At 39.7% G+C, this 15325-nt stretch overlaps 1 pseudogene; it reads left to right on the top strand.

Moving 5' to 3' along the window:
- The first annotated feature begins 1572 nt into the window (after positions 1 to 1572).
- On the top strand, positions 1573 to 14913 carry LOC137971626 (uncharacterized; annotated as a pseudogene).
- Positions 14914 to 15325: the final 412 nt, after the last annotated feature.

The raw sequence follows: 15325 nt of genomic DNA on the forward strand, positions 1-15325 counted from the left end.
GTGAAAGTGACTGCTTGTTTTGCACTGAATCAGATTCCATAGAACACACTTTTCTTGACTGCCAATTCACCTTGTCTTTTACTCGTCAAGTGGTGGGGTGGTCTAATGCCACAAACAATACTAGTTTTAATCCAAAACCTAAAAAAATCGTGTTTGGCTTGTTCAAGCAAAGCCTTGCTGGGCATGGGGCTGTGAGAAAGTTTAACTATACTTTTTAATACATAATGTATTACATCTATTCAAAAAAGGTAAAAGAGAGCTCAATTATTTTGTCTGAATTTGTTAAGATTAATGTTAAATACAAGGTTGAGAAATTTACATGATTCAATTTACTTTATTCGCCCTCTTTGATTTTTCACTCAGTTGCCATGCATGTCAGTATGCGATTAGCTGCCTATGACATCCTGTTTTCGCTTGTATGTCAGATTATAAGTTGTATTTGTTTTCCTTTTCTTTTTATATGTATCTTGGAATTCAAGTGTAATGTAAACTTCTGTTATGTATTTAATAAAAATAAATAAATTAACAACAACAACTTCTTGTAAGCTGACATGCTGTTTCCAACACTGCTCCAAACTCTGAAGTCCAAATTCCAACAGGTGACACGTGGGGGCCAGCCCACGCCCCAAATGTTTCACAAGAGCTTGGCCTTGAATTGTCAAGATGGCAGCAAACAAACGCGTAAGGAACTATGGGTTTTCTGCCCACGTGCCAGCCGTTTAAAAGAGACCAAGAAAATGTTTTTTTTAGGGGACTGGGTATTATCTACGTAGAAAAGGTGGGCATTTTCAGTTACTTCGGATCACAAGCTGTCCAATGGTGTGTCATGAAGCCATATTTGTTGTAGAAGCCGCGAAAAATTAGGGCATGATTGGAGTCGAATGCACCGAAATTGAAGTTCCTGAAGAGCTCACAAGGTGAGTTGTTTCTCGAAATTTATTTGGAAATCGAAAACCATACCTTTTTAGTTTCACATCTCTTCGAGTTATCTGTCTGTTTATTTCTGAACCTTTTTCACTGAAAAAAACCAATGGTCTTATGTCAATATGCACATGCCTAACAGGCAGCATTCACTACTGATAGCTCTGCAATGTTAAAGTATTCTGTACTTTAACATTTTATACATAAGTCCAAAACTCAGCCTAGAATTTATAAGAATCATCGTTTCAAGCTTTAATGGTGTTATATTCCACAAGAGCTGCGCTCAATGCAATTTCAAGTTCAATTGCCAAGAAGCCGCTTCGCCTTGAGTTATGGCACAAACTGACCAAGTTGCGAATTTCGCAACAGAAACCAACACGCCAGGTTAATCGAGGAGGACAATGCAAACTGAAGCCAATTGAGGTCTGTATGGGTAGAGGAGTTCAAAAAAGGAAGCACCTTTCGCAGTTAAATGGCTTCAAGAACTCAGGACTTCAGGAAGAAGATGATTTGCATAATGCAACCTTGCTGTCGTTAAATATTCAAAACGACACCTCTTTCAGGAGTAGAAGAAACAATCGCATAGTAATCGATAGTACCAATACTACTTGAGTCACTAATTCTGCATGGGCGCCCAAAGTACCCACAGTTATGTTGGAAAATGTCATATCTCTGGCTCCTAAAATGGAGGAAGTCAGTGAGTTTATTCTTCGCCATAACACCAACCTGGCGTTTATTACAGAAACATAGCTGAAAGACTCTGTGTCAGATGGCGTTGTATAAATTCCCGGGATCGCTGTGGTGCAAAAGGATAGAAAAGTAATTGATCATGGGGGTGTGTGCGCTTAGATCCAGGAAGAAAATTGCACATACAAGCAGTTCAAGGATCTGAATTGCTGTGAAGATCATGAATGTCTGTGGCTCTATCTAAGACCAGATCGTCTTCCACGTGGCTTCTCCTGTATTATCGCAGGTGTGATAGATATACCACCCGCCAAAGGCTGACAGATCGTTGATTCGCGATCATTTATTCCGGTCCCCCGCCTTAATAGAAGCATGTTATCCTAACTGTGGTGTCTTGGTAACTGGGGATTTTAACCATCTAAACATCGATGGTTTGCTAAACCACTTTCGACTGAAGTAAATAGTCAAAGTGCCGACAAGAAAGAAAGCTATGCTGGACCTAATATTCACCAAGATGCATGAGTATTATAGCCCCCCACAAGCATACCCACTGTTCGGGCTGTCCGATCACAACGTTGTTGTGGCATCTCCTATGGACAGAAAGCGCAACATTAACAGCAAAAAGGTTACCATGAGGCATGACTTGCAAACAACGAACAAGGCAGCATTGGGTAGATAGCTACCGCAGATAAATTGGCCCTCGTTGTTCACTCCTCTGGTGAGGTGTGAAGAGAAATGGCAAGTCTTACATTCATCATCATACATTAAGGCCTTGATGCCATCATTCCTGCCAAGCCAGTCAAGATCTGCGCAGCCAATGTCCCTTGGATGAACGAGAGTTTAAAATCTCTTATTAAGAAGATGCAAAAGGCATTCAGCTCACTTTTAAATACTTTCGTAGCCTTGTCATCCGAGAGAGGAAAACGTGCAAAGGGGAAATACTATGAGTCAAAGATCCAGCACCTACACAGAGAAAACCCGAAAAGCTGTTGGGATGAAACAAAATCCCTGTGCGGCCTAAAGACCTCCGACAGCGATTTGGCTAGCCAGATTAACATTGACGGATTATCAGGACTGTTTTTCAAAGAGCAAGTCAATGCCATCAATTCCACTCTCCTCAAACTGCTCAGAGAGTATAAACTACCAGCTCCTCATGAGTGGGTTCCTCTTGAGTCCCACTCACGCAAGATCTTAAGCGTGACCGAGCAGTGCGTGCAAAGAGCACTGGCAGTCCTCAATCCAAGGAAGGCCTGCGGACCGGACAGAACACCCAACTGGCTGCTAAAAGAATACTGTGATTTGGTGGCCTATCCCATTACGGAAATCCTGAACGCCTCCTACGTTGAACAGCGTCTTCCTACCATCTGGAAAATGGCTGACGTGATCCCCCTTCCCAAAAAGAAACCAGTGGTCGACATCAAAAAGGAATTGAGACCAATATCCGTGACCCTCTGTATTTCTAAAGTGGCTGTATTTCTAAAGTGACGCTTCATGAGCGTCTTTGATGACAACCAGTACGGAGCCATCCCAAATTCTTCAACTACAATAATGGCGCTAATCAACATGCTGCACAGCTGGTCCTGCGGCATGGATGGAAATGGAGCCACTGTAGGAACATTATTACTGGACTACTGTAAAGCGTTTGATTTAATAGATCATAGTATACTCGTTAGAAAGTTGTGTAACCAGTGTAAATTACCAGCTAGAATCATCAACTGGATTATAGATTTTTTATCGGACAGATCCCAGTGACTTAAATTTGCATCAGTGTTTTTCTGAATGGGCCCAGTCCCCGCTGGTGTACCACAGCGTACCAAACTAGGCCCTTGGTTGTTCGTCCTAATGATTAATGACCTTGATACGAACACAAAATCGAAGAAAATCTTAAGATCACAATTTGAGAAGAACTTGCAGTTTAAACAACACAAGAAAAGGACACTAGTTGTCAATTGAAAAAAAGAATAGTGCTTTTAGAGACCTTTAGAACACTAAACGACTTCAAAAGAAAAGCAAACAAACGGAAATTTGCATACATGCTTAAGATAAGATAAGATAAGATAGATAAGATAATTTATTTAATGTCAGATACACAGGGTGTGGTCTCCCAATCCCTAGAGCCAGAGGCTCATGATAAAAGTGTTTGACAATAAAAAAGCACGTGCTCAGTAACGTGATACCCATGACAACAATACAATCGTTCTAACCTTGTTTCGGATTCCAAGAATCATGGTTGTCGAAAAGTGAAAAGTTTCTTCTCTGAACAAACAGTGTGGAGATAAAACATACCTTCTTCGTTCATCCAGCCTTTCTTGTGCACTGAAATTTTCATCCTTGGTGGTGTGTTGATATTCAGCTGTCGAACACCTTTGATTATGACTTTCGGTGGGAGTTTTTAGCCGTTCGCTTTTGCTGGAAGTCTGAAGTCTGAACTCTGACTGTTTATTAAGTCAGAAGGTTCAAATAAAAGTGTATGCGTTGTATGTTTATCATTTCAGGTGTCAACTTTTAGCTTTTGTTTTTACATATATCATTAAATGCGTGACTTTTTCACTTTGTTTACGTTAACAAAAAGAGTTTGCATGCCAATTGTGTTAGGCTAATTGTTCTCAAATTCATCACATAACTCATCGCATAATTTTCACTTTGAGAACTTAGCTTGATTAAATTGCTAAGTTTGGGGTGCATCTTATAACCGAGTGCGCCTTATAACCGAATAACTATGGTATGTGGATGACACCACGGTGTTTGAGATAGTAATAAAGGGCAGGGTAAGTCACATGCAAGCAATAGCTAACAGGGTAATAGAGTGGTCTCGCAAGAACATGGTTCAACTAAACGCAGATAAGTGCAAAAAACTCAGGATCTCCTTTGCTAAAGAGCATAGAGTCTTTGATCCTGTCATCATAAAAGGGAAGGAGGTAGAGTTAGTTACTAGTACAAAGCTGTTAGGCCTTACAATAGCGAACGACCATGTAACTGAGATAACCAAAAAGCAGTGGGACCTGAAGATGTTAAAGTCACGGCAATGAACATGTACATGTACAAGTACAAGGAAGGATTACGTTTTTGCAAACGTTGGCCGTGTATCACTAATATTTGAACAGACTTAACTGATTAGAGTGTAATGTGAAGTACTAAGTATCTACACCATATGAACCATGTGAGCGTTAGCCCTACTGATGCAAATGGGCCCACACAAGGACAGAGAAGAACTCTTACCAGGGTGGGAATTGAAAATTGTGTGGGGCCATTTCCATCAGTAGGGCTAACGCTCACATGGTTCGTATGGGGTAGATACTTAGCACTTTGCATTGCATTCAATGTTAGCTCCCCAGCACAGTTCAGTTATTGGTCCAGAACCACCACCATTGCGGTAGTATAGTAGTTGGCGGTACCAGCTCATTTTTAAATTTTGCGTTGAAATTTTGCATTGGAATCAAAATTCACTAAAAAATTAATCTTTATGCTTTTAAAAAACATATTACTAAGCAAAAAACTACATGATTAAATATTCGCATAATCAATCAAATGGAACATGAAAACAAAATGAAGGGGTTTTTCCATAATGTTAACCAATGAAAAGCTTCACATTTTTACTTCACAATTGTGAAAAAAAAAGTGAACCTTTTCAAATTTGTGAAATAATTTTGTGAAGTTGCATGCATTAAGTTTTTTTTAATATTTGCATAAGTAAATGAAACAGGAAATAATCACCATAGCATGTCATTTATATTCAAGATAGTTTTGTCAGTAAACTTTCAACAATAATATTTAAAAAAATTATTTTGGTATCTTAATACATGAATGTATTGGCTCAGTATTCGGACCACTTTTATACCTTCTGTATACTGCCCCATTAGGAGGTATTGTCCAGAAACATGGAATGATGTTCCATTTCTATGCCGATGATTCTCAAATTTAATTTTCATTTGATTCCAATACTCCTGAACTGGTTACTGCTTCAAGGTTAGAAGCATGTGTTAAAGATGTCAGTGATTGGATGTCTGCTAACAAGTTAAAGCTGAACTCTGACAAGACTGAACTACTAATCATAGCATCACAATTCGGCCCCAAGCCCTAACTATCGTTGCTAAATGTTTGTGGTGATCAGATCAGCCCCTCTGTTTCGGTTAGAAATGTCGTTGTGGTTTTTGATTCTCATATGAAATTTGAGCGTCAAGTGTCTAGCATATGTAAAGTACCCTTTTTTCATATCCGCAGTATGTCTCGTATATGAAAGTATCTGAGTGAGGAGAATACCAAAATTTTGGTCCATGGGTTTGTCACCAGTAGGCTGGATAATGGAAATGCACTGCTGTACGGACTTCCTAAATATCTCATTGCAAAACTCCAATCTGTTCTGAACTGTTAACTGTAATTATTGTGAAAAATTACATTATGACCCTTTGCTTTTAAAAGAATATGTTATTTGTCCTTTTTGCTTTGTAAAAATACAAGAAATAAACAATAAAAATAATCAACCACATTGTTGTGGAGAAGAAATTTATGAAAAAGATTATCAAATGATTTGCACTGTTTGTGAAATAATACATCATGAAATTTTTAAAAATAATTACATAGATTTTTAAGAAATTATGTATAAAATTAGAAAAAAAATCAGTTTAGATAAGAAAATACCATATTCGGAATGTATTAACAGATATAGCACTCAAAGACACATTAGGAATATCAAGAGATATTATAATTCGTGTTTGCAAGACATTTGAACTTATAACCACAGTTTTGCATATAGTTAACAAAGGCCCGGTTCAAACGTCGAACTTTAAATGTGCCCAATCTAATAATTAGATTTGGCACATGTAAAGTTCAGCGTTTGAATCAATTAGATTCGGCAGACTTGTATTTGGGTTAGACCGGGCTTGTCGAATAGAACGGCCGAAGAACGACTTTGTTTCAAACGTCGAACTTTGACATGTGCTGCATCTAGTGCATACATTACAAATACATTGAATGAATTAATTTCTACCCAGAGTTCTGTTCGTTTCCCATTTTTGCCATGCACACACAACTTGTTTTGATCATTTCGAACAAAATGGCAGGAAGATCCGAACACATGTGTTCCTCTTGCTTCGAGAGTACCAAATATACTTGCCTGAAGTGCATGAAAACCACTTCTGTATGCGGTGTTCTGTGTTTGAAAATGATGAGAATGTAGCTGGATGGAAAGCAGGGAGTGGCCTACTGCGAGTCATGTTTTGAAGAGAAAATGACCAAGGAAATGAATCATAAGGATGTTGGTCATGAGGAACGTTTCCAGAAGCAGACCAGTGGAAGGAAAATTCAAGGCAGGTCAGTCCGCAAAACCCAAAACCCCATGAGGAATGAATTTTTCCGCACTTTGAATAATTAGTGGAAAAATATGGTCTCGTCATTATGAACTATCAAGGGATTCGGTAACAGTATTTAAGAAGGTGTTTTATGTAGATTAGTCATCTTGGTGTTCTCGCTGGAGGCACTTACTCTGGCTTGCAATTTACTTGAAATTTACTTGAAATTTACTTTCTGTTTTTTTTTTTTCACGACTAATGGGCGACGAGGATTCTTCATCATCTCTATCTACTCCTTCCGACTTGCATGCCATTTTGGAGGCCCAGAAGAATGTTACCTTATCCGCAGTAAACACGCAGATTCAGGGCTTACAAAGCAATTTGCTTAAAGCGCAGACGGATTTAGTGTCACAAATAGCTTCGGAGGTGCAACCAGAAACCTACAGCTTCAAGAAGAAAGGGAATGAGCAACAGTTCAACTTCAACCGCAAAGTGATCAAGAGGAGTTCTGCCATGGTGAAAGCTTTGGAGAGTGGGAACGTTGGCAAGGCAAAGGAGAAAGTTGAATGAAGGTATTTCCTTGCTTAATAACAGACAGAGGATAGTTAAATTGGCGGATAAATCCGAATTTGCTTGGGCCACGGTTAAAGAATACGTATGTGATGATTTGGCCGACAATGAAGCGGATGCCTCAAAACATTAAACAGGCCGAGAAAGGAACCGCAGCCAGGCTTAAAACTCTTCAAGAGAAAAAGAAGAAATCTGGCACCAAATTTTCCTTTTACGCGCCTTCCCCGAATAGTGCTTCCAGATTTGGTGCTGCGTCCGGTTCTTTTCCTCCTGCTGGTAGTTATTTTCGTCCCCAAGGTCGATACTCTGGAAACATTTTCAGAGGCTCCGATTTGTGTTTTCGATGTGGAAAAAGAGGTCACTGGGCCAGTTCTTGCCCCTTCAAAGATAAACTCTTCTCGTCAGGATCAAAATCATGACTTTTTGGTTTTTGATCAGTGTGAATTTGACCAGTCCGAGCAGGGCATCGAAGATCCTTCTTGTATTCAAGGAAAGTTGTGTGCAAATTTCCTGTTTTGGCGTGATGTAGTTAGAGCTTCGGAGTTTGTTCTTGACATTATTCAGAATGGTTACAAAATTCTTTTTCAGGAATTGTCCTTACCGTATTCGATTGAGAATCGATGTTCTGCTTTGCATCAGAGAAGTTCCGTCAGGGAGCGATTTCACAGTTGTTAACCCGTAGCTGTATAAGAGAGACCCCTGTTTACCCTCAGTTTTGCAACCCATTACACGTCGCTGTCCAGTCATCAGGCAAACTAAGACTTATTTTGGATTTATCTCATCTTAACAAATTTATCGTTAAGAAGTCTGTCAACTGCGAAGACTTGAGAACAGTTGTTCAAATGTTTCCTCCAAGGATGTGTGCTTTTTTGTTTGATCTCAAGTCAGCCTATCACCACATCGATATCTGTGAAAAGCACAGGAAATTTTTGTCGTGGCCTCCTTCTGATGGAGGTATGAAATTTTACGAATTTAAGGTTTTGCCTTTTGGTTTGACTTCAGCTCCTTATGTCTTCACCAAAGTAGTTCGTCAATTGGTTAAATACTGGAGAGGTCGTGGTGATCTTATTTTAATGTATCTCGATAACGGTATTTGAGGCGATATGTCTGTAGAGCGTTCCGGAATTCTCAGCGATTCAGTTCGTCATGATCTTGCATTGTCTGGTTTCACAGTTAACGACGACAAATCATTTTGTGAACCTACTCAGAGGTTAGTTTTCCTGGGATCTATTTTAGATTTTGGCGAAGGTTTAATTCAAATTCCTGAGATTCGCAACCATAAGCTCAAATCTTCCCTCGTTTCCTGTCTCCAAAATAGCCAAATTTTAGCCAGAGATCTTGCTTTAGTTACGGGGCAAATTATTTCTATGGCTTGTGCAGTAGGCAATAGGTGGTTTGCAATCAATCTCTAGAGACACAGATAACAATGCTGCAATGTACAATTCCTGGTGGACAAACAAAAGGAGCTAATGAGAGATCTTTTGTTCTCGTCCACTAACATGGCAGCGATGACGTAAGGTGAGAACTACCTATATTACCAGGTTGTTTACAAGAAACTGCTATGCAGCGATTGAATGTAGATCCTCCTGGGATCAGCACTTGCACATCTCCCCTGAGGTTCGTTGTGAACTTTCCTTTTGGTTGAACAATATTGACTCTATTAATGGTAAGGTTATGTCTCCTAAATCAAGCACAGTTGGTGTTGTTTACTCCAATGCCAGTGACTCTGGTTTTGGTGGTTATTTCGTGCAGTGTGGCTTGGATTTAGTGTCAGGTGTTTGGTCCCACGAGGAAACGCAGCCTACCTCTACTTTTAGAGAGATTATGGCAGATAAGTTTGTTCTGCTTTCTTTGGTAAACCAGCTTTCAGGTTTAACCGTTAAATGGTTTACGGACAATCAAAATGTACCTCGGTTTATCTCGTCTGGAAGTAGTAAAGAACATTTGTAGTCCGAAGCTGTATCTGCTGTAGTCATGGCCTTTCGATCGAAATGAAATGGATCCCAAGATCCCAGAATGATTAGGCTGATTTTCTCAGTCGTATTTTTGATTCAGACGACTGGGGCCTTTCTCCACTTTCCTTTCACCACACATCAGTTTGGGGTCCTCATTCTGTACACCGTTTCGCAAATCATGTGAATGCCAAACTCCCTCGTTTCAATTCAAGATTTTGGAATCCAGGTTCTAAAGGCATAGATGCTTTTGCTACGAATTGGCACGGGGAGAATAATTTTGCCTGCCTGCCTATCTGTCTTATTCTGCATGTCTTACATCATATGAGTAACTGTAAAGCTTCAGGTTCTCTTATTGTTCCAGGTGGAGAACGTTTTGCATCTTTCATTGTCGATTGGATGGAACTTTCCTCATTCAAAGAAGCCTACATTTCCGGCAGTTGTAATAGCGTGTTTGGAAACGAAAACTTGAACTTCCGGATGATTGCTTTGAGAGTCCACTTCGATTGTTAGGTATTTTTCTTTTTTCTTTTTTCTTTTGCGTGCTCTATTTTTTGTTTCTTTGCACTCTTGGGTCCATGCGGCCTTCAGTTAGCACACAATAGCAAATACTGTGACATCTTTTTCTCTTGTTGTTTCACACAGGTTAGGAGGTGTTAGGGAATTTAGACAAGAGATGGGTTTTTCCGCGTTTTGAATAATTACCAGAAAAATATGCTCTTGTTGTTATGAACTATCAAGGGATTCGGTAAGAGTATTTAAGAAGGTGTTTTATGCAGATTAGTCATCTTGGTGTTCCGCTGGAGGCACTTACTCTTGCTTTTTTATGCTAATTTGTCTGTTTTTTTTTTTAGTTCTCGATGTTAGCGTAACTGAGAAGTAGCTGATTTGTGTCCAGTCGTGTGTGCTGAGTCTATGGAGTTTATTTAGTAAACGTTTCGCTGCTAGTGGGTTTATATATTCATATATTTTCTGAATGCGTGCTTATGTTTTGCAATTGACTTGTCCTTTTGTAGGAATAGGGAGAATATGTATTGGCCTTTTTTGTGCCAAGAGATTTTTGGGACCATCTGTGCCCTCGAGCATGGGACCATCTGTGCCCAGCTTTCATGGAGTTGTGAGTTAATTTAAGGTGTGAAATAGTTTGTGTTTATTTGACATGTTTTTTAAATTTGGGATTAAGGGACAATCTGTGCCCCCTCCCGAACTCGGGACTTTCTGTGCCCAGCATTTATGGAGTTGCGAGCGAATTTGAAGTGTCGATTTGTTTGTGTTTGTATAACATGTTTTGAATTTGTGATTCAGGGAACACCTGTGCCCTTTGTCGGACTTGGGGCTATCTGTAACCATGAGTGTGGATTTATTTGTAAAATCCCGTGTTGGATTTACTATTTACTTTTATTGCTGTTTATCAGTTTCTAATCTCAATTCATTAAATAATATAGACGGATGGCCTATCTTATTTGTCTTTCTTTTCTTGTCCGTTAGTTCTTGTCTCTTTGCAGATGTGTTCCAGTCGGAAATGTGTCGGAATTCTTTTCCTCAACTCCAGAGCATCTCCAACCCACTGCTTCCCTGGTGAAGAGCATAGTTCTTGGACACTGCTTCCCTGGTGAAGAGCATAGTTCTTGGATGTACAGCGGATGGTACTGTACATACCTACCTGGGAGGTTTTAGAAGATGGAAATGTTGGGCTTCTTCCAACCATGTTTGCCTCTTTCCTGCTAATCCCTTTCAGGTCGCAATTTATTTACAGTGCTTGTGTCAGGATACTAATTCTACTTCTCCAGTTCTTAACGCCGTTTATAGCATAGACTGGGTGCAGCAGATGGCTGGCTTGTCTGAAATCACCGATCATCCTCTGGTTTCCCTAATGATCAGTGCCTCTCGGAGGCTTCTGGGAAGGCCCAAGGTTAAAAAAGATCCTGTGACTCCAGAGATGTTAAAGGCCCTCGTGGAATCCAAGATTACAGACAAGTCTCCTTCTATTTCAGATCTCAGATCGGTTGCCTTATGTCCTATAGGTTACGCAGGTTTTTTCCGTTTTCGCGAGTTAAGCCATATTAAGGCCTGTGATGTTAAGTTTCTCTCCTCGTATGCTTCCATTTTTCTAGAATCGTCGAAAACTGATCAATTCTGTGACAAAGCGTGGATTGTTATCGCAAGGTCAGACCTACCGACTTGTCCTGTCAAGGCCTTGGAAGAGTACATCTCAGCTGCGCAGATCGACCTCTCCGAAGATTTACCTCTCTTCAGAGCCCTTGCTACTCCACGTTCCAAAGAGATGGTCCGGAGCAAAGGGATTAGTTATACGAGAGCTCACGAACTTGTACAGGACGCTTTTAAAGGTTTAACAGACGTTTCAAAGCTCAGTCTTCATAGCCTACGAGCTAGAGCCTGGAGGAGCCACCTCAGCAGCTTGTGTCGGAATTCCTGATAGACTATTCAAGCGTCATGGTCGTTGGGCAAGCAAGAAGGCCAAGGATGGCTACGTTAAAGACGATTTTAATTCTCGTCTATTGGTCACACGATCTTTAGGGATCTAAATTATTTGTATTGTTTTTCTTTAACACTGTGCCCGGCAGGTAGGGGAAGTTGTATCTATAGAGCCGGGGTTTTTCCTCAGTCTTTGCTGCAACGAGCGCGGTGATGTTTTTTCATCCTATGGATGCTCGTTGGTTCTTCCCCAGGTTCTGTTTTTTGTTAGCTGTTTTTTGCCTTATGCACCTATGACTTTGATTGTAATTGTTGCTTTGGCGTGTCTCAATAAACGTGTGGCCTCCAGTTAGCACGCGATAGCAAATACTGTGTCATGTTTTTCTATTGTTGTTTCGCACGGGTTAGGTGGTGTTAGGGAATTTACACGAGAGAAGATGTTTTTATAGGAGAAACATTTGATTTATTAATATCATTACAAGTATAACTTTCTCTGCTTAGATCATACCCGTTCATCAATTCTTATGACTTTAAAGAATAGGTCTCTTCAAATTAACTTTCACTGCTTGCTGTACTTTGACTGACAATACTAATATCCAGGTTTGCCTGTTTGTCTTATAGCAAAAGACGTCTTGACCTGAAGGATGATGAGGATGTTGAAGTTGAAGATGAAGATGTGGACATTGCTCTGGCACATTTTGTAAAGAAAGGAAAAGGGAAGCGCAGTAAAAGACCTGGGTGAAAACCTTGATGGCATTCGAAAAGTCTAGATGATTTTATAGATATTGTTGTTAGCAGCAATGAATTTAAGACTAAACTGATTTTTACTAATACTAAGAATCAGAGAAATGGACCAATCTATGCCAAAATCATGGATCAGTTGAAAGAGAGGCATCAGCTAGAGGTGACAAGTTCACGATGACTGTTAACCAAATGAGAACCAAGTTCAAGAAGTGTGTCAGCCAGTGTAAACAATGTCTGAAGGTTCTTATGGGAACCCTTTCCTGTATGGTAATGGTAAATACCAGACATTCGTGTAGAACTGAAAGTATGTTCATATGTTCAACCACAGTCCTTAGCACACTGCCAGTTATTATTTGTAAAATCACTGGCACACCCACATGAGAAGATACACTAGTGTAAAAAGAAAACAAGAAGAGCCACAGTTGAAAGTGCTTAACACTGGGAATTGTTTTTGTGGAAGACTAGGCAAGTTTTAGATCAAAAGGGGTTGAATGTGGACTGGAAATGTGCCAGGACAGCTGTTGAAAAGGACTCAAATATCGTTTAGCAGCTCATCATTGCAACCTTGTATGGAGAACATGGACAAAAAGTTTTTCAGGGCACATGTTTTTACAAAAGAATTAATATATTTGTTGCTGTTACAGTTTAACTACCTGAAATGCAGTTACTACTATATCCTAATTACAATTACATAATATATGTTACATTTGATAGCATGGGAAAAAAAAATCATTGAAAGTCAAAGTATGATATGCAAGAAAGTAACATTATCTTAAGTTTTGTCGTCAATATAACAATATCTTGATGTGAATCTTTAATTTTATGATAGAAATGAAATGATGAAGTATAAACATGCATCTATGAAAATAATTATTTGCACATTGTTTATTAATAACGCCAAAGTTCTGTTATTTTGTTCCAGTTAAATATGTTGAGGAATGATAACTACATTGAGTATTTTTCATATATCTTCTCTCAATCAATTACATCATAATATATTGCAACGAGAGGATTTATTCATTTAAAGCAATAATTATTAACCCTTCAAGCCTGATTACCGACCTTACTGGTCTCTCTGTGTGTCCTTTAGAACTTGTTGGGGAAATTTGTTCACAAAGTTCAAGGCAGTGTCTTTTTGGTGATACCTTCCTTAATTCTCACAACCTTTCTTATGACTATGCCGATACTGTGAAGGGAAATTTAATCTTGATCACTCATGGGGGCTAAAAGGGTGTTAACAACAACAACAACACTCTATTTGTAACTGTTAGCTTGGTCAGGTTAAAGGTTGTGTTAGGTGCACAATCTATATTCAATCTTGCACTTGATAAAATCATATCAAAATAATTTGGTGAAAATACAGATAATTGAAATTAACAGACTTTGTCAGTTTCCTTCCCAAGCCATAGTTTTTCACATAGTGCATTCCTGACTTTATTTCCATCCAGTGAGACATCTCTGGTGCTCGAGCAATTTCTCATCCGCAACAGCTTTCTTATTTGCTCTCGATCTCTCTTTTGACCATTTGAATCCAAACTCAAGTCAAGCTTTTTGGAAATTGCTTCTCCTTGTGCAAAACATGTATTGTGGAGAACCATGCATGCCAATGTAGTAATGCGGACATTATCTTGACTGCTTTCACTCTTTCGAAGTAGCACCCTCCACCTACCCTTGAGTTGCCCATAAGCACCCTCTGTAACCATACGGGCTCTGCTTAAGTGGCAACTAAAGTTACGTTACTGGGGTGTCAGAACTGCATTAGTGTATGGTTTCATTAACCATGTTCGCAAAGGGAATGCAGAGTCTCCCACTATAAGTGGTGGGACAGTAACATCTCCTACAGTTTTGCCAATTATTGCAATGAAGCCTTCTTGGATATGGGTCTAAAAATAACTGCATCATGAGAATTTCCTGGAAACCCAAGGCCGCCCCACACAAATCTGTAATGCGAATCTACCATTGCCATCAGGTCAATAGAGTAGAGATTCTTAAAATGATGGTACTCTTTGCATGCCTGAAGTCCTCCAGGTGGGCGTTTCATGGGAATATGACAGCCATGTATGGCTGTCCAGCAGCAAGGAGAATCTTTTGTTTGAACTCCTCTTCAGTCTGAGGCATGCGAGTTGACACTGTCTCATTCCATAAATGATCCACCAGGACTGGACAGACTTCCTGAGAGATTGAGGAGACAGTGGAGACTCCTAGTCCAGACATTTCTGAAATGGTATAGAGATAATCTCCTCTGCCTAGTCTGTACAGACAAATTGCAAGCCTCAGTGCTGGCGTTATCGGTTCTTCCATTACAGTTTGCCAAATAAGGAAAGGTGCAATACGGTTTAGGATGAAATTAAAGGTATCCCCAGAAACTCTGAAGGTTTTCTTGAACCTTGCATATGAATAGGTATTGCAAATGTTTTCCCACCAGCCAGTATTTCTTTTCAGCCAACGACAAGAACAAACTGGACGAGGGACTGTGATGTTCCTTTGGGAAATCAGCAATACTAGAAGTAAAGCCAATTCAAAAATCGCTTTCTCCTGGCAGCGAGGTTGTTTAATGCTAACTGCATCTGGAGTCGCCTTCTTCTTCCCTCTTTGATCGCACATGCAAGAAAAACAAGCTCTTCATTTCCAGAATTTGTCTTTCCCGCATTTTTTCCCGCAATTTTGGAAAGCAATAACCACTGACTACTAAGTGTCCGTGTTCACTTTTTCAATTAAGTTCAACCCATT

This window comes from Montipora foliosa, chromosome 9 (assembly GCF_036669935.1).
Source record: "Montipora foliosa isolate CH-2021 chromosome 9, ASM3666993v2, whole genome shotgun sequence".
Lineage (NCBI taxonomy): Eukaryota > Metazoa > Cnidaria > Anthozoa > Scleractinia > Acroporidae > Montipora > Montipora foliosa.